Raw genomic sequence first — 20,943 nt, 5'->3', positions numbered from 1 at the left:
TGACAAAGGCACAGATAACAGAAGTAGCACTCCCATCTGAAAGAAATGTTTTTATCTCACCATACAGACCTGGAAGAACTCAATTTTACTAAGATGCTATGTGAACACTTAATAGAAATTTTAAAAAATCTGTTTTATTAGTTTGCCTTATGTGGCATGTACAGGTGTGGTGCAATCTGTATTTCCAATGTTTTTCTTTATTAATATCAGTGCTCATCCAAGTTCCAGTGCCTGTATGAGTATCCTGAACATGTTACTGACAATACATTTCCTTTTCCCTGGCCCTTTGAGAAACCTCATGACCCATATGGTGGGTAATAAAGCCATTTATTGCACAATTAATAATCCATGGTTGTTTTATTGTCTAACATTCCACAGTCTTTAAAACGTAGGTATATCTCAAAGGCATTTCAACACCTATCTTTTTTTAAACTTTCACAACAAAAGCTAAAACAGCAGCTAAGCAAGCTCAACATTTCAATAGACAATCTTTTTTTCACCCTTCTTTTTAAGCAACAGTCCCTCCACAAGAAAATAATCTGACTAGAGGGCAAGCTGGAACCTGGGAAGATATTTACTCAGCCATATCTAATTAACCTGGAAGGGACATCCTAAAATTCAGTCCCTGACACTTAAAAGATTGGCCCTGGGTTGTTTTTGAGGATGGTCAGCAATGTGCTGCTCGAGTCAGCTCTGTGTGGTTGCAGCAATGAAGGCTAAACTCTATTACCAAGTTATTTGCAGTCACTCAAGTAAAGTGACCATGTCCCTCATGTTGGTGCTTGTGAGACTTCATCTGGAAAAATGTGTCCAGTTTTGGGCTCCCAACACATGAAAAACGTTGACATGGTAGAAAAAGTCCAGAGGATGACCACCAAAATAATAAAGGGGATGAAGCACATGAGGTACATGGAAAGGTTGATAGAAGGAAAGGTGGAGCCAGGCTCCTCTGAAACATGCAAAACAAAAGGGCATGAGTTATAATAATTGATATTTCAGTCAAATACTGTGAAAACAATTTTTTGATCCTTTTACAGTAACAAGGGTCAAGCCCGTTGAGAGACTGCCCAGGGAAGCTGGGAGAGGATTCTTCTCTGATGATATTTAAAACTTGACACCATATTACCCTCAGTAACATGATCTAAATTCAAAGTAAGATCTAAATCTAACAGTGGCCCTGCTTTGAGCAGGGAGTCAAACCAGGTGACCTCCATAGGTCTTTTTAAATCTAAGCTATTTTCTGATTCCGGTAGAAACCTGCATGCTTCCCAACTTCATAATCTTTGCTACCAGCACGCTCAAATCTTTCTTCTCTGTTGAGTTAAAAAAGAGCTCTTTGTTTCCTACACCAGTAACTCATAGCAATCAACAGTTTTGGATTTTGTCTCTCAAAAAAAAAATCCCCAAATTACTTTCTTTATTACTTATGGATTTACTAAAATATATACAAATTTGAAATTCTCAGTCATCGTGTCAGTGAAAATGTCTACAAGCTATACTGAATTTGTTTCCAGATACTCTCTTTGATTCCAGACAAACCAGCTACCCAGGCTGCCTTTTTGACCTAATTATGTGCTCTAAAATCCAGAGTGCATTTTTTTCTAAAGCACACTTGATGTGATATAGATTTATTATCCGCTCCACATACAGAACAGCAGGAAATCAATGGGGACACAACTTATTCATCTTCCAAGAGCTGATAATAAAAAAATAAAAGTCAAAGTACTGACCATACATTCATATTTACTCACCAAAATGTGGTATGTACAGTGTGGAAGACTAATAGAAGGAAAATGAAAGTTGTTTGTAAATTTTGAAGGCAAATCTTCTGCTAGTATAAATTATTTAAACATTCTCAAAGTCAATAGAGCTATGAAACTTCATAGCAGCTACAAACCTGTCCCTTAATTTTCCACATTCTAGTTAGATTTGGAATCAAAATACTTTAATAATCTCCTTTAGATCTCGGTCAAAGCTCACCAAGGTCAATGAAAATGTTCCCAGCAAAAGCAAGGGAATTTTGATCACAGCTATTACAATTTAAGATGTTCATATTGCAATGTCTACCTTGGTCCTGTCAAAATGACTTTATTTATCTGGGGCAAAAAACCTGACAAACTCTGGGATATGCAGAGAGATTATTTGAATATATATTAATGAAACAAACTAATGTTAAGGTTGCTTCAAATGCCTTTGTAATTCAAAGAAGGAAGTGTCATTATTCAAGTTTGATTGCTTCTGGACACCACTTCTATGAAAGATACCTCTTTTTCCACTCTTGACTACATTATGCCAATCTCTCATTCTTTCTCCTTCCCATCACTCAATTTTTAAGGTTTACACACACACACACTCACCCCCTTCAATCTCAGTTTGTTCAACCAAATTCTGATGGATATATCAGAAAAGTACTACATTGGTGGCTGAGAGGCAGTTCAAGTGTCTCACTCAAAGCAGAGTCTCAGAAAGGGATAAAATGTTCTGTTACATAAACCAGAATATTTTGTATATGGATAATGGAAGAAACATCTCATCAAAAATCTGTATCTCCTTTGTCTTGCCACAGCAGACAGATCTAAAAAGCTATCTCATTCTTTTATTTGTTTCCTTAGAGAGTAAAACTTGAACAGTTTCCCACATGGCCATGAGAGAAGAAAGAATTGGATTGGAGAAGAGGGAGTATTTTGGCATTTGGGGTTTTTTTTTCCAAGACCAATTACCCTTTTGTTCATATTTTAAAATGTTAAGTAATAGAATTGCCTCATTTGGATATATGATGCCACATAGAAGCTACTCAAACAAACCCATATTTGTTGCTAGAAAAAGAATTGACACTAATTTCAGATTAAGTCGCTGAGTCATGAAAGAATTAAAATTAATGCTTAATTGGTGCTGCTCTGATATGTAACTGTTAAGAGAATAATAGTCACTTAAAACATCATGAAGGGAAACCCAACACTTGTTTTAAAAAATATTTTAGCTACCCAGTTCAGTATCATTATCCATACTATTAGCAAATTTTTACATAAATGAAGGCATTTTTAAACTTCAAAAGACAATTTTGAATACTCTTATGATAGAATGAATTTCATATGGAAGCAGCAATTTTGCCCTACAATAGTTTTAGATATTGGAATGATTTCAAAGTTGCTTTTTCTTAAAAAAAAAACCAAACAAACAAAAAACAAAACAAAACAAAACAAAAACAAAAAAAAACCCCACCTTTTTGAGCATAATTCAAAAAGAACATCTGAAGCTTTGAATTTCAATGGGACTGTTCTCAAGGATTAATGTCTGCAGTATTGAGGTGACAGTTTATTAGTCCCTGATGTAGGGCTGTGAAAGACATCTTTTGGCTGCTATACTTCTTCCTGCTAGTAAAATTCCTCAGCAATAGATAATAAGCATCTTTTTAAATCATCATTAACATTTTTAGCCATTTATGTAGCCCATGTTTCTGTGGTATTGCACCACAGTCTTGAATTATGATACATTCTGCACTGAACACCTATTTTCATACATATTATTAGACTCTTTGCTCTAGTATTGACAAGTATTTAAATTATCAAACCAATTAAAATAATTAATTAAATGAAATTAATTTTAATTAAATTAATAAATTTTAAATTAATTAAATTAATAAATTTTAAAGTACTCATTCAGGAGAAGTGTGTAAAAGAAGGAAGTAACAGCTTCAGCTTTGTAAAAAATTTTTCTTAATTTAAATTTTTCAGATAGCACGCAGATTCTTCAGGTATAATTTCAGGCAGGTTTTGTTTATGGAGAACCTTGTAGGGACATTTGATCCAGTCTGTTGTCAGTATTCACTACTGCCAGCAGAAGAAGTGATTCATTTTAACCGACTTGATCTTTTTGTTAGGAGAGTTCAATATCCTGAGTTTGTAGGGATTGAGCTATGGTTATAATGGTTTCTTTTCCAGCAGATTAGGACAGATTGAGATAGATTCCCTTTAAAGGGCTTTAAACTCCGTTTTCTCTGCTAGAAGAACAACAAAAATGGGAAGATGATGCTGAGTGAGTGGTGTTTAAGTGGATAATATTCTGGGTTTAAAAATAAACAAATAAGAAAACTCTGTGTTTTCCAGTTGTGGCAAAGCCTGCCTCGTGCAGGAACACAGCAACAAACAGAGTTACAGGTCTGATTTGTACACATTGATCCAGAGAAAGATTTGAATCCGACTATTAAAACTAATGCCAGCTGTCTGCAGCACCCCTGGGACATATATGCCAGATGGAGTTTGCCAGAACAGTATAACCATGTCCCTTCCCTGCCAATATGTTCCTTTACACCAGTGGGACTTGGGGAAAGCACTTGAGCTAACTGTGACACAGGGGAACTCCTTGGCGAGGGCTTTCCGCTTTCTTTGTCCAGAAGACGCAATGGAAAAACAAGAGAGGGAAAAAAACCAAACAGTGACTCCATCTTATCAGTTATTGTAGATTTCAGTATGTTTCCTCTGTGTTGTTTGTTTTGCCATTATGGGCTCAGTACCACAGCCTGTTATTTGATTGCTGTTTAAATCCTTTATGAGTGATTTTTCCAAGGACGGTTTTCTGAATTTCAAAACGGTTGCACTTGAATTGAACTTGATTTCCAGCTCATCAGGCAGTGGTTTGTATAAATCCACTGCTAAATATGACCATTCTCTATTCATTTCCACTTGCATGAACAGCATTCATTCCCTTGTAAAAGTAGTGGAGCTCTTCTGCAGGCTGAAGAGCCAGGGACATCCAAGTCTCTTCAATCCCTTAACCAGTGATGGGCTAGAACCATACTGGTGGTCATTTTAGCTGATTTAATAGAGTCAGCAGTTAACACAGCCAGAACTAAATCAGTGGTTAAAATGCTTCAGACAAGCTTTTTTCTACTCTGTCCTTCTGGGACCTTGGATTTCCCTATTTCTAGAAGGGTTTTTCTAAGTTTGCAGCTATTTAAAAAGCACAGAAGTGGTTTCTTCTCTTCCCTGTCACTGGTGCATGGAAAGTGGAAATCTAGCAGTGAATTATTATGCTAAAAAATTCTGCTGTCTGCTTCTCAGGTGCACATCACAAAAAGACTAATTTTATATGGATTTTGCTGTTTGTTATCAGAGGCAAAATGAGACTCTGGTATTCGGGTATACAAGAGAGGGTTTTTTAAATTTTATTTTCTCTTCTTTCCTTTATTGTGTACAGGGACAGAGAAGGATAGTTGCAATACTTTACAGCTATCAGAAAAGATATGTTATAGTTCCCTGATTGTAAGCCAGTAATTTAAAGAAGTCAATAAATTTGCTTTTGAATAGGGAATTTATGTGGCTTGGGAATTAACTGTACCATAGGTGACATGATGCTCTGTACTACAATACAGAGCATCATGTCACCTATGGTACAGTTAACATCACTAGCCATTTTCACATCAATTAGGATGTCTGTGGTGCACAGTCAAAACTGTGTTTTTACATTTCCCTTAAGTTTACTGTGTTGTTGTTTTCCCACCTACTTTTTGAATATATATACTTACACATCTTCTGTGCTCTTCATGTCTTTTCCCTTTTCTGGGGCCTCCAAAATCATCCCAGAAAATCAGGGGCTGTTTATAACATGCCTGTGCATGTGTGCTGAAAGCTGTAATAACAGGGCTTCTAACAGGTGTGTTTTTGCAGGAGGTTAGAACAGCAAATGGCAATGAATTCCCAGTGAGTCTGTCCAACACAAGAACTGTTGCCTGGTGAACCTGTCTTCACCCTGTGTTACTGTGAGCAGGGCTGGAAACCATGAGGAACAGAGGCCTCTGTGAGGAGAACAAGTCCCCACTGCTCCATTCATGGTGAAAACAAAACTGGGAGCTACTGGCTCAGGGCAGTACACAGGCAAAGTTTCAAAGCTCTCCGGAGATCCACAGGCACCCACTGACCTCCAAGTAGTGAGGAATGGTCATAGGTGGTGTATTTGTGTGTTTACCTGCTCCTGTGCATTTTCCTATTGGTATGAAAGGCTCTGCTGAAGTTCTACTCTCTCGAAATCAGCCCAGCTGCTGTTCCAAGGAAGGAGGCTGTGTAACACACTCACTCCCTGCTGCAGGCTCCTTTTAGCTGATTAGTCATTACTGCAAGCACTATTCAGTTGCACAGCTAGTGCCTCACCCCAGCACAATGAGCTTTCCTTCATTCTTGTAAAGGGAAATTAATAATCCCAGTGTCAAATACTACAGTCTATTGTGGTGAGCAAATTTTGCTCACTGTTGTTTTTGGGTTTTTTTCCTTCCCTGCCCTCCTAGTCCCTGAATGGTAAGCTACCTGTGAGCGATCTGGACTGTCTGACTCTCTGCAGGCTATTTCCTTTTCCTCACTTTTCGTTTTGAAAAATATGCAAACTTCCATCTGTCTCTTGAATACAATCCTTCTGAGATCTATGTATGCATGAGCTTTTTGTGCTGAAGAGGCAGGTTTCTTAGGACTGTAACATTTTAAGTGAATGCATTTTGACATTGGTTTTCTGCTTTCACATACTCATCCTACCTGCATATTGTGTTTTAGGTGCCACTCAGAGTAATCATTAAACTTCTATCATGCTTGCAATGCAATTGGACACCAATATTAAGTAGAAGCAATGGCAAAGCTGATAAACAGAAAAATCTCAGGTTTCTGTTTTTAGCCAGGGTGTATGTGCTTCTGCTCTGCAGCAGATGTTTCTGCCTTTGAGGCAATTTCAATGCTGAGCTATTTTAAAGACAGATTATTCTACATGAACGAGTAAATTCATAATTAATTCTGCTTTCAACTTTTAAAGATTTTTTTTTTGCCACTGAGAGAAAAAATGAAACTGCCTAAAATGAAAGTTTATATAATTCTTGTTCCATCAGATGGTGTTCCAGTGACAAAGGATAATTCGTTCTGACCAGGGATGGATTTGATTCATACCTAACACTGAGAGGTAGGACATGAGTCAGATAACCAAAGGCTGTCATTATATAACTGAAGAGATGCACATAAACCAGACCCCATTAGAGCACATTGCCTCAAAATTCTTACTTCTCTGAGACAGGTGATATTGAAAGCACTTTTTTTGCCTCCTGTCTTCCCATACGAACTGCATTTATTAATTAAACCTGGGACAAAATTCATTTAGTTTGGAGACCCCAGCTATGCAACCTCTCCTCAGAACTGTCTGCCAACTTTGCTGCAGTTTCTGGATGCCTTCTTTAGGGTAAGAAAGGTCATTTTGCTGAGCAAAAAATAAACAATGTTAACATTGTTTATTTATAATGTTTATTTATAATGTTTATTTATTCATAATGTTTTATTTATGTTTGTTTATTCGTTTATTTATTTATGCACTTTTGTGTGCACTGGTATGTTTTCTGGAGGAATATTTTTATGTCTTCTTAAATTCAAGGTACTGTGGTGATTTCTGGCCTCCTGGAAGGAATCTGGGGAAAATTGGAATTGCAAAAGGTGTTTTCAGTGGTGTGTCCTTGCTGCAAAATGAGAGGTGCTGTTCCAAATAAAACTCTCTAGTTTTTAGGCAGTCCTATTAAGTCACCCAGATAACAAAGGCTTACACATCGGTAAAATTGGATCTTTCAGTGGATAATATTTTAGGTTCCAGACAGACAAAAATGGATGGGAAAAAGCCACAAAGCAAAGTGCAGACTGAGCTGCTCTTTCAGCAAAAACTGCTGAGATTCATCAATGCCAGGTGAGCTGAGAAGTCTCTATGGCTCTGTTCAGGGCTGTACACCAGGAGTGGTACAGCTGCTCTGGAATGGCACAGGGAGACATGGGGCCAGCTGCCCTCTGCATCCTGCCTTAGTGACTCAACCACATCCCTCTCCCAGAGGATGTGACCCATAGGTCTTATCTCATGCATCTGAGTGCAGCAGAAGAACACTACACAAATATTCCTTTGATGTGAGGTACTCTGTTCACATTCTTACAACTCTTGCAGCTTTGACTTTACCTTTTTCTTTACTTCTTCAATGTCTGTGGGTTTTGTGAATGTTTTTTATATGTGTGTGTGTGTGTTTGTGTGTGTGTTTTCAAAATGAGGTGATTATATTTACTTTCCTTTCAAGCGTTGTTGGTGTTCAGACTGTAGGGTTTTGGGGGAAAAAAGATATTGTAATGCAAAAGTTATCAGAAAACATTTAATTTGAGAATGTGATCTTGTAGATACAACTCTGAGAGGGGCACTTTAAGTTTTGGGTCTTGGAATAGCTTCTTTTTTCATCACATTGATGGAAGCCTCTGGTGCTGTACAGGGTTAGAAATCAACCCTTAGGGAAGAAAGAAAAAAATCATTAATTCTGACAGCAGAAGCAGTGGCTCTGAATGGCCTTGTGGATTTCCATTTCTTTTTCTCATTCCAGTGTGCATATTTATAGTGCATATTTTTGAGAATTTCTGTTTTGAAGTTCACATGCTGCTTCAGACAATACAGAAACATCTTCCAAACATCTCTCTCTTGCTAAAACTTTCTTTAGTTAATATGATACTTTAATTTTTTATAGTCTGCCAAAATTTCTGTCTTCCATAAGGGAGGCAAAGTGTGGGAATTTTGGACTTTTTGATTCCAGTTCTCTTTTATGTAGGTACAAGTTCTTTTTCAAATAGATATATCATTATCTTCCATAAATACCAAGGCAATGTTGGTCCTAACAGTCAAATAAAATTATATAAACTAATTTACAACACAGAATTAGAGTTTCGGTACCATTGTTTCCCTCCTGAGTGCCATTCATCTCATGGAATAGAAACTGGCATGTGAGGAGAAGATGGGGGATGGTGGAATAAAGAAGCAGGATTGGTTTTTGGAAAACAGAAACTGTGTGTCACTTGGCTAAAAGAGGAAGTGACAATCAACCATATTTTATTAAATATACATGGAAGAGAACAACTTGCAAATGCTCTGTTCACATAACCCCAAGTCAATGGGGGTTGAGCCAACACTCAGTGTCAAAGACTGTTTTTCATTTAAAAAACTGGTATTTAAGACACAGGCTAATTCCTGGAGGCACCCATTATGCAAATGAAACTTGTAGATCAAAATTAATGGATTTTAGTCCTTAACAGGAGAGAAAGATGAAAAAAATATATGAAAATAGCAGGTTCCTTCACTTGCCCTCCCCTTGTAAGAAGCAGCTTTTGCTTTCAGTTGCCTTTATTAATTTTGGGTTGAACCAAGTATACTGTCAGATTTTTGTCCAGATTGCTCCAAACAGTATTTGGCCAAGCTGACAGCAATTACAAAAGCCCTTATTTGAGCCCAAATTATCTTTTCATAGCTGCTCAAGTGAATCAGAGAATATGAAACAAAACTGAATAGCTTGCTTTTTTACAACCATAAATGAACCTTCATTCTAGGTATATAAACTGTCAAAAATGGTAAAACAGTATAAAAAATCTCTTGCCTATTTAATATTTCTTAATATTGCCAGATACCATCAGTTTTTGACAATCTTTCATGTTATGTCAGTTTTAATACTGTTGAACATGGTACATGGTACATATTTCCCTTGGCTTTAACTGACATTTACTATTTATGTGAAGTGAGTTTTCTTTAATATAAATGAAGGCTACTTTTTCCCTATATACTTTGTAGATTTTTTTTCCCAGACACATACTATATTGTAACATTGATTAATTTTATTTCTTGACTTGTTCACTAATTACTTTCAAACATCTTGAGTAAATTAATATGTTGCTGAGTTGTGTTTTAGCAAAGTAGAATCTAAATTAGCTCTTACAAAAGGCGGATCAAGTCCCAATTCCAGAAAGCCCTTATTTTTCAAGCCTTAAGTCCTACTTGTCTCCTATTCACTCCTCTTCTCTTCTCTGCTTTACACCAGACATCAACTCAAGCTTAGCAAAACATATAAGCATGTGCTTAATCCTTGCTGCTCAAAAATCACAATGTAAAAGTCAAAACAAGCCAACAACAGTCGCACTTTTTTAAGTTGCCTTCTGGTTTTATATTGTCTGATAATGTTTTCAAAATTAGCACAACTATTGAGGCCAGAATTATGCCTAACAATTATAAGTCAACAATTAAGTAAAAATAACTCCTAGAAGCTAGTTCTTAGCTATTAAAAGCGCATTAGGACACTCACAAAAAGTTATGAGCACTCTCAACACTGAGTTGTCTCGAGCAAACTACTTAATGCTCAATTATGGATTACATCTAATAGCAGAATGAGTAAGCAAATGTTTTAACAGACTACTTCTGCCAGGCTAGCTTTTTCCCTAGGCTTCTCTCAGGCTGAACATGAATCAGCTCTGCTCCAGAAACTACATAACTATGTCTGTGTGTTCCTAATTTGCTCTGCTGTGTCTCACTTACTGTCTGCCTGGTTTGGAAGCCTGGTGGGTCAGGCATCTCTCAGAATGCCTTAACAGAAGACTTTTGTCTTTTGTGTACTTAAACTGGAACTTTTTTCATTTCAGATTTCTTTCTCATTCTTTTAAAGACGTAGTGTTTCTCATTACAAACTGTACCCTCTGCTGTGGTGGGTATCTCTGCAGCAGTGACTGCTGTGAATTGGCTTCATTTTCATTAGACAATAGGTAACAATTCACTATTCTTAGGAGCCTCACTAACAGTGAATATTTTATATATACTTGGCCATTATGTATTGCATCGTGCTATTTTAAAAACAGTTCTTTTTCTGTCATTCTTATGGGAGAATAGGGAGAATAAAAGGTAACTGTGTAATGTTTCACAAATCTATATTTAAAGTGATTAAAAACTGGGATGATGCTTTCATTGTGAATCTTCTTAGTGATGACGATTGATAATAAAAATGCACAAAGAAATTGAATTAAGTATTCCACATCCTTTTTCATTTCCTAGGGTCTTTGTTTTTTCAATTGTCTAAATAATAACTTTTGTCTTTTATTATATTTTTTATATTTATTTCTTTTTTATATTCCAGTTAATTACCTTTAAATTGATCAAAGCAGCTTGTGAGTCTTGAGTTACAAGTACTGAACTTGAGAATTTACTTCTCACAGTTCCAATTCTTCTGTGATTATTAATGTTACCACATACTTAAAAGTGCTTGTGAAGCTGAGGCTTACTTTTGAACAGAAGCTGTAGGAAATATTGGAAAGACTGAGCATGAATAACTAAGTTATTCTGCCAGCATAGGCTGTAATCCTATTGCTACTGTGTATTGCTCACAGTCTTCAGGACTCTGCACATAAGCTAAGTACTTAAAAGTCAGATGTTAAGAAAGGGCTTCCTCCAGCTCTCTCCATCTTAGCACTGCCTGAGGGTGGGATTTGTTTGACCTAACTCCAGCTGCCAGAAAATTAACTGTTTGAAAGATATCAGTCACCTATTCTGGCACAAAGGAGACAGATTTACATGCACAGAGATTTATCAGCAGGCTCTATAGCTGATGGCATATATGGGCAGTCAGAGTAACTTTGGGCAAAGATAAAAACAGGAGAGAAAGAAAAGGGAAAATTAAAAATTCCCGTGGGGAAAAGTCAGGAGAAGTGACAAGATCCACAGCTGAGTACGCTCAGGTCCTGCTTCCATCAGCATCAGGTGTTTTACCAGCACACATGCACACAAGCTCCAGTAGTATCTGTACTGTCTTCGTGATGTCTTCAAGACATGCTCGAGCTGTCAGCTTTTATGGGCACAATGCTGTTAAGTGCTGATGGCAGCACGTTTTGAGAGCAGGTGCTGCAACCAGTTAAGCTGTCTGCATGCATACCATTTGGTCCATTGAGTAAGTAAAAAGTTGGGAAAGGATGGAAGAAGGGTGACTCTCACAATGGTGGTGGTCATTCACACAAGAACGAGAAAATATTGTCCTAAGAAAATGCAAAAACACTTCCGTTGTGACTTCAATGAGAAAGTTGAGCTGCAAGTGAAAGGCTGTAGAATTGCAAGTAGAAAGCCCTTTGTGATAGAAAACACAAAGACATTGTGCAACACTACCTTGGGAATGGATGGATCACCCCAGAGAAATGCGTGTCTCCACTGCTGCAGAGGGATTCCCATCGAAGTTTGTTGTTTAACTTTTTGTTAATATGAGTTGAATCCTACTCCATATACACACATCTGACAGCATGATACTTTTAATGTGAAGTTCTTTATTTGCCTTCAGGAATCCTCATAGGCCATGCTCTTGGTAATACTATCCTTTTCTTGGTTATACTTATATCTATCTTTAGCTTAGCAGCTTTTAGTAGAATACTTTATTTATATCAAAATGACATATTCTCTAAGGAGCTGACACTCTTCTAAAATGATCTGAGAAAATGGTCTTGTTCACACTCAGCAGTTGCAGCACTTGAACTGTGCTAGGAAGCCAAAAAAGTCCAGTATGCAATAACTGAAAATTATGCCTAAATATTTCAGCAGCTCACGTTGTTATGTCATCAGTTATATCTAGCTGATCCAGGCCTATTCCCATTGGGTTTAATGAACTGCATAGAGTGGTAGTACTTCAGACCCATTAACAGCTGGAGATGTAAAACTATTTCAGTAGAAGGAATCCCTTCCATCACAGAAATAGTTACACAGGCACAATATGTCATGTAGAGCAAGGCTAAGAAACCATTGTACAATGATTTACCGACTACGGCACTGGATTTTTATTCTCTTTTCTGCTTTCTACCACCTGCTGTACCCAGTTTTTAAGTTAGATTCTTCTTTTGACAGAGCATCATTCATGCAGATCACTGTCCTGTTAAGGTTATTTTGATATATTTCCTTTGTGTGACTCTCTGTGAAGATCAGGCTCTTCACCCAAGTCTACAAGGTTGAAGAACTGCCTGCTGTTCTGGCTATGATCTCTAGTTCAGGAGTGAAAGGACAAGTAGGAGCAAAACTAGTCCCCAGGCTCTTTAACATATAGTACCTCGAGTATAGTGAGCTGGCTTACCTGATTCCAGCTCTTGTACTGCTCACCTGTGCTTCATTCAAACTGGCCACTCTCAGCTTTGATGGGTGCACTGATCTGTGCTTTATACCACCCATCACAGACCTACAAACAAACAGATGAAGTCACACACAGGAATTAAGCTCTGACACTCCGGTTGACATAATCTGCTATCCAAATATCAATTGTGGGATTCCATGGCAGTTTCTCTTCCCAAGGAGTAGAGATGCTATTTCTACCAACAGTGAGAGGTGTTTGAGGACTAGCAGTGAGTTTGGCTGGTTTGTTTGAAATGTGTAGATGGTACCTTCATCAGTCATGTAGTAGCACCTTTTAAAACATTTTTGTTAAATAGTTATCAGTTTTGCAAGTATGTGCATTTAACAGAATAACAATTTCTGACAGCTAAACTAAGTTTGAAAGCATCAAGCACTGGCACTTAGATAATGACAGTGGCAGGAAAATGTTTTTACTGCATTTGATGCCAATTAAATTACTGATTTCATAATTATAAATCAGCATGTTACAGTGGATAATTAATGTTGTCACACTCAAGCTGAGATACTTTATATAAGCATAACCCTTTCCTCTGTTGATTTGCTTATTCAGGAAACAGAAAATATTGCATATAATTTTTTAATATTTGAATACATAGGATTCCTGCTCCTGCCTGCAGCCAGAGCAGCATTCTGTCCTATACAATGGTTCAATTTAATGAGTGTGGACAGTGTTCAGAAGGGACACAATAACCTCCAGGAAGAGAATGTCATATAAAATTAAGACTAGTTTGGTGGGCAAAAGAAGAAAAACAAAACACTTAAAAAAATTGCCAGGTATAGCATTTTACCAGTAAGAAACCGTGTTTAAAAAGTTTGTTTGGAAACTCACAGTAACAAGGATTTGGCACAGAAGGTTTGTTTGCTAGTGTAGAGTTGCTCTAAATTATAAAGGAGGTCATGGAGAGGCAGTACTAGAATAAGATCTTCCGTTCTATAACACAACAATACCCCCAATCTTTTCGTCTCTTTAAACTTAGTTGTGGTCAAGGTGGTTCATTTGAAATTGTAAAGTCATAATAATAAATATATAGAGAACCTGACCAATAAACACAGGACAAACTATAGATTAAAACACTTTTGTCCATCTCTGAGGGGAAAATAGGGTTTTGGGGTTTTTTTTCTCAAAAATAAGAAAAACCAGTGATAGCTGACCATGTATCACCACAAAAATTCTACTTTTAACCAAGGATGAGTTCTACTGATTTGTGCTGGGAATTGGGAAGCCAAATCTCAAGGCCATTCCCATCTTCAGGGAGTTTAAAATCATCGCTCCCTTCATCAGGAGAGCAAGGCCGACTACTAGAACCTTTTCCAGCTCTCTCTTCCAATTGAGCCACACTGAAACTGGGAATGCAAAAATGATGGGACCAGAAGTACAAATAAAAGACACCTATTTCTGCTTTAAAATGGAAGACCCTGTTGCTATTAAGCAGACATGAGGTTTCAGCTTCTGCTTTCAGAACTCTTTGTGCTTCTCTTATATTGAAAAGAGACCACAGTTTCTTTCAGTATGGTCTTTAAAAAGGGTAACCCTGACATGGGCTTATCCTTAGATGCACATTCTGGTTTGTAAGGAGGTCAGGCATGCATGGGAGACAAATACAATCAGAAGTTGCTTTATTATTGTCTTCACCATCCACAGCATCTAATGCCATCACTTGCAGCACACCTATCAATGTACTTTCCTTTCCCAGCTCTATGATTTCTTTAGGTTTGTTTTCTTTACCAAATCACAAAATTCTGGTCCTAGAGTAGAGCTGCTTTCCTGGCTGCTCTACAGGATCTTGTACCCTGCAAACAAACCCTCTTCCTCCCTTGTGGAGCCAAGAGACTGCCCAGCGTACATGACAGTGGAGAGCGGCACCTGCCGAACCAAACATTCATATTTACAATGAAAAGAATCAAAGGAAATACTTTATGATGTTACAGATCTAAAAAGACTTTTTTTTTTTCAGTTTATGGTGTTCTGATAAAAGTGTATTAATTTAAAGAGGTAAAAAATTGAAAATCAGTCTATTTTAATCTAATTGCTCAGGATTAAAGTACAGAAAGCGTTATATTGTAAAATGTCTTCATCTTATAGTAGAAAGATAACTGTGGTGCTTTTATGAGTAGACAGGAATGATACAATGACTGATCAATCCCAGTTTTCTACATACATACATACTCTATTTTTAACATCAATACAGCTTTCAAACATTTACTTGAAAGAATTAGTCCTGGGTTGGGTTTTTTGTGCCGTTACTACTTTTGTAGTCCACAACTTTTAAAACTGAAATTAAACCTAGTTTTGATTATTGAGACAAAAGCAACACTCTCTTTATAAATATGTATACACACCCGAAGTTAATCAGTTCACTGCTCTGGAATTAGCTGACTTGTTTGCCTTGGTGTGTCACCAATTAGCAGGAAGTCAGGGATCCTGGCAGTTGACAGCTGGAAAGAGATCCCAAGTTCTGCAGCATACGGTTTGCTGTGTTGTACAAAACCCTCAGCTCATGGTATTAGTGCTTTAATTTGCTTATTAGAACCTTAGTCAGCAAGCTGTCTGCTACTTTCTAATGAGCAAAATCTACCTCTAGAATCCTGCAAGGAGCTGATTTCCTCAACATAAGGCTCTTGTGATGTTTGAAAAAGTGGGTTTTTGCTTGGTATTACTAAAAGGAGCTGGTGAATAGAAAAAAAAGCAAGAAAAGTCACAACAGATAAACAGACTAAGGGAAGAAGAGTGAAGGCAGTTCTTTGTCCAGGAAATTGCATAAATCAGAATTATTTCAAAATAGAACACCTGTAGAAGATAATTAGATGTTTGTTCATGGGACTCTAGCTTTAAAATAAAAATACACACTCTAAGAACTACATGTTAATTATTATTTAATAGGGTGCAACAAATAGTTGGATTCAAATAGTTCTTCAATACGTGATTGTGAATGGTTGACTTTTTTGTAACATAGAATACACATGCACAACTATAGTCTACTAACATAACAGGTACAATATAGAAAAACAGTTTACTTCCTTTAAGATTTAGTATAAGTCATAGTTGTTTTCTAGGTCTGTTTATTCTTGAAAAGCTGGATAAATAAAACACAATCACCCAACACAACAGGATCGGGAAGTTAAGTCCCACACTAGTGAGCAACACTAAAGTTAATTATTTAACATTAACCTCATTCTTATCTAGAAAATAATATATTCTAGAGATTATATCCTATAGATCCTTATGTATATTTAGAGAGTGAAAATGCAATTCTCCTTACATTTCACATATGATCTGTTAGAGCAGTGCTGATGTTGCATACTCCTGAATTCCCTGCCACAGCTTGGGAATGAGCAGCCAGTCAAAATCCATGGCACAGGATGTGGCTGGAGTCATAAGAGCTCTGTGAGAATTACACACAAACAAGTCAAGATTAGTATTGATCTATTTCTGCATTATTTACAGTTACCCTTGAGTCCACATGCATGGTTTTGATGGAGCTTAGCTGCATTAGGATTCAAGCTAAATATCACATTAGAAGCCCCCCCCAGGGAGAAAAGCTTTCTGAGTACAATATAATGGAAAACACATATCTGCAGAGTGCTAAACATGACTACATAACCTCCTGTGCTGGCTGCTATAGAGATCAACACATGACTGTGCAAAGTAATACATATTTGTTGATAAGGTAGAAGTAATATATGTAGCTAAGGAACTAAAATGAAAATTGCCACATTTCATCCTTTCTTTGGAGGAGTTTCATCAGTGAATGAAAACATCAGGAGAATGATAATAGAAATGAAGAAAACTTCTTTCCACAGAGGAATTTGAAAACAAAACTTTGACAGGAGTGAAATGACCTTGCCTGTTTAATAAGCTTAAATAGGCTCCTGCTGGCAGTGCTCCTATCTGTTGAAGGAGAGATAACAATCCTGCTGATTGTGTCAGGGTTTACAATCACTGTCACAGAGCTTGTCCTATACTGTCTGTGGGTGCAGCAGCCGGGAAAAGTGCAGAGTAGAAATCAGTGTTATTTGTGAAGAAAGATATTTCACTGTGACTTAGAGCATTTGAAATGTACATATCCCTCATTGGAGTTCTGGCAGACTGAGCAGTTCTACAAGTGGAACTGCTGAGTCAGCATTATCCCTGATAAAGCCACACAGAGACAGCTTTGCAGTGTTAGGAAAAATGTATCTGTCTTGTCCACACATGTAGGTACCAGCCAGTGATCCACAGAGAAAGTAGGGTTGTGTGTAGCACCAGTTTAAGGTGTTAACATTGGTGTCAGCCAATTGCACTGGGGCAACATGAGATGTGGGGCTGGCAACTCAGAGAACCACTTTTTTCTGGATTTGGTCTGTTTTCCTGCATGTCAGCTGAAAGGATAGCAGTCAGCAGAACAGCCATAATAATGTTCTCCCTTACCTGGGATAATTTTCTCTCTCAAGGCATTAAAGGGCAATATCTGTTGCAGTATCTCTGAGAGCAGCTCCAGTTTCCTGGTGAGTTTAATATCTTGAGTAATAGATACAGGAAAATGGTGAGTTCCCTACTGCATAAGAGCACAGGACTTGCTAGCATAGGATTCATTAATATTTTTTAATTCTTGATCAGAAGCCATAGAATTAGGACAAGGAATAAAGAATTCACACACAAAGAGGGACAATTTAGGTAGGTATGCAGAATTGTGAGGTTGGTGAGGCACTGGAACAGGCTGTCCAGAGAAGTTGTGGTTGGCCCATCCCTGGCAGTGTTCAAGGCCAGGTTGGATAGGGCATTTAGCAACCTGGTCAAGTAAGATGTGTCCCTGCCAATGGCAGAAGGCTTGGAACTAGGTAATTTTTTAGGTCCCTCCCAACCTAAACCATTCTATGATTTTTTAACAATGATTGTTGCTGAACAAATACATGTAGTAGAAAAGAGTGAAATTGATAGCTGTCATGGTTTAGGAATAGTAGTCTCCAATTTAGTGCTTCTGGTAAAGCCACAATTCTACTTGTTCCTCCCTGCCCCCAGAGCTGGAGGCACAAGGAGTAAAGATCACAGGTTGGGATGTCCTAGAGAGCTACCAGTAGGAGTTTACAGAAGTCAAAAGCACCACCACTGGTGAAAAGCAACCACTCTGTTGTTGCTTGGCCTGTTCTAATCTTGTTTTTAAAAGATTTCCTGCAAGACTTCACACTGTATCAAAGCCCAAAGGAAATAGTCCTTGTCTTTTAGGGCTCATAGGGTGTTTTTTTTTTTCCCAGAGCCAAAAGAAATTATTAATAAAACTCCTTCTTAAACAGAAGTTATTATGTGTCAATTTCTGAGAAGTGCTGTGTTACTGAGGTACACTGGTGGAGGAAAGAACTCCATTAGACATAAGGGCTCAAGAAAAAGTGTTTTATTCTAAATAAGCTTGTATTGAACCAAAAAAAAACAAGGGAAGTTTGTGTCCATATTAAAAATTCCCTAACTCCTCATAAGGTTTTGTCACATTTTGTGAGGTTTCATTGTTCTCTGACCTGCAAATCTTCAACACTTCACCTACAAAGAAGTTTGAAGTCATTTCATCCAGGATGGGTAGCAAAAGTTCTGGGGAAAAAGTGTGCCTGGTGTGTATATTCCTGGAGGGAGGTAGAGGAAGGATAGGAGAACCCCAATAGGAAAGATGGTTCAAAAATAGGAGTCTATCCTTCTGTTTGGATGAATTCTGATCCCAGGTGCTTAAGACAGTGAAGGATAAAAAAGCTGTAGAATTTGTATGTCATGGTGATCCCCTTGACTTGAGATGATTCATTCACTTCCAATGAATTGGAGAACATGAAGTGGAACAGCAAATTTGTGCCAAAAAAAATATTCTGCTGAGAAAGCCTGAGAGCATGGCCAGGGTTTTGCTGCTCCTTCAGCTCAAATGTTTCTACATTGTCTTGCCCAACACATACAGCTCTAAAATCCTCATCAGCCAGAAAATAAAGCAAAGAAGATTTCTGTCTGTACTATCTGCTTAGACCAGTCCCTTTCTGCAGACTTCCTGCAGATTTTCTTTCCTGGAAGTCCCATCAGGGTTTGCTAGTTGCTCTTGAAGAGATATGACAAGAGAATCAGTTAAAAATCCTTAGAATGTCACAGAATGGTGATGGAGGACTAATAAAGTCCAACCATTATCAGCACAGCCCATGTAAGCCAGGAGAGTTGAGAGTGCTTTCTGCTGACCCAGCTGTTCTGCAAGGCAGTAAAATCTGTCAGATTTCACAGAATGGCCCTCACCCACCTCCCAGAGCACATGTTCACCATCAGCATTCATTTCTGTATGCATTCCCTGAATGTGATGTGAAACCTCAGTTGAGGTTCAGCCTTCCCTTATCAAGCAGAGCAGTCACATCGCTGAGAAATCAGAAGGGTCTAGCTGGACATGGTGGGAAAATGCATCTCACAGATATAGGAGACTCATCCTTTAGGTAGGAGAACCAAGAAAACTGCTTGTAAGAGCTGATACAATAGAGAGTTAATTTGAGTTCAAAATTATACTATAGTGACATAAAATTTGTGGCAGAAATTATTGTAAAATCAATTTTAACACCCCAGCCTCTGCAGATATCAGTTCCATTTTCTATTTGGTTTTCTGATCTCAGTGCATTTTCCTAGACTCTTTTTTGTTTGATCGCATCCCCAATCAATCTTACACCTGTTGAGCGTTTTTCCCCTTCTTCCTCAGTGCTCACTCCCTTGTGGGTTCATTACAATTTATTTTTCATATGACTGAGCTTTGCACACATCTGTGCCCAGTGCAGGAGCTTCTTGGTATGGTTGTTGGCCAAAGACTGTATTCACACAGTTAAATCTTTGGCTCTAAATAGTTTTTCATCAATGGGAAATGCTAAAGGTCTAAACTATCTTTTTTCCTGTTTAATCCTTGGAGCTTTGTATAAGAATTATTTCACATATTCTTAAAATGGGTGTCACAGGTTTCAGTGCTGTTGAGCGAACTCACAGCTACTAGTCAACAGTTAAAGAATATTTTTTGTACTGAAACTCATTTACAATTACACACATGTACAGAAACAGTATAAATTTTTAGTAAGTGGTATTTTTTCCTAGGAATAGGTCAGAGATGCAAAACACCCAAGAAGTATACTTGCATCCCTTCAGAGCTGGCTTTCTATACTGTATTTATTGTTTTCTAAATATGCAGTAAGGTTTGCCAAGTATTGCATAAGAAGACATGAGGGATGCTAAAGATGTGTCAAAACCATCTTTCACTGAGGTATTTTTTAAATTAATCTTTAAGCTCTAAGCTTAAAGCTTGGTAAGGCAGCTCAGTTCAAGGAGGTGTCTTTTTTAGGAAATGGACTCCCTATGATTAACTGTCATCATAGATTTTGAGGTTTTGCACTTACCATATTCCAAGCTGCATAGAAATTCTTCGAAGAATTAATCTTAATATGTTTTCAGATTACATTGAAAACCTATAATATTGTCTTCTGTCTTTAAAAGCCATTGGGTTATGGATTCGTTTCTACGAATTCTTGATAAAGCGGTACAGAACAAGGAAAAGAAGTAGTTGTTTGTCAAACAGTCTCATGAAATTTGTATTGGCTGTTTAAATGCTTGTTTTGTAGAGCTAACCAAGATCATGCAAAAACTGCCAGCAGATCGTGTAATAAGAAATAGTTTTGTCTTATATAGTATTTACTGCTGCAAAGCTTCTACAATTTTATAAGACAATAGATCCCAGTTCATTCAAAGAAGAAAAATTCAATAATGGAAAAAATTTCATTGCTTAGTTTCATCATTCAGTTCTGCCCCTAATGTGATTGTCATATTAGAAAACCAAACTTGCAAAGCTGAATGTTTCTAGCAGCTGCTATTGGAGCTGAGGTTTCCCTTGGGACAGTGGGGAAGAAATCCTTGGTGTCCTGCACACAGCTACAGATGCACCTGCTAAATCAGCTGTGCTCCCCTGCTCCAACAATTACATATCTGTGCCACCACACAGCTCTGTTCCTTGCCACCCAGCC

The 20,943-nt window shown here is 37.6% G+C and overlaps 1 protein-coding gene across 3 annotated transcripts in view; it reads left to right on the top strand.

The window, feature by feature from the left end:
• Window positions 1-6,864: 6,864 nt before the first annotated feature.
• The window catches only part of HS3ST5 (heparan sulfate-glucosamine 3-sulfotransferase 5), a 119,717-nt gene continuing 105,638 nt past the window's right edge, over window positions 6,865-20,943 (top strand). The window contains exon 1 of one of the 3 annotated variants that reach the window (XM_031066661.1): window positions 6,865-6,936. The gene's annotated coding sequence lies outside the window, so the exon portion shown is untranslated. Of the gene's footprint in view, window positions 6,937-7,155; window positions 7,210-20,943 lie in introns of those variants that run through there. The other 2 variants (XM_031066660.1, XM_031066659.1) reach the window with 2 other exon arrangements.

Source organism: Geospiza fortis, unplaced genomic scaffold (genome assembly GCF_000277835.1).
Source record: "Geospiza fortis unplaced genomic scaffold, GeoFor_1.0 scaffold98, whole genome shotgun sequence".
Lineage (NCBI taxonomy): Eukaryota > Metazoa > Chordata > Aves > Passeriformes > Thraupidae > Geospiza > Geospiza fortis.
The sequence above is the reverse complement of the archived record's forward strand: the minus strand, read 5'-3'. Positions and strand labels throughout refer to the sequence as shown.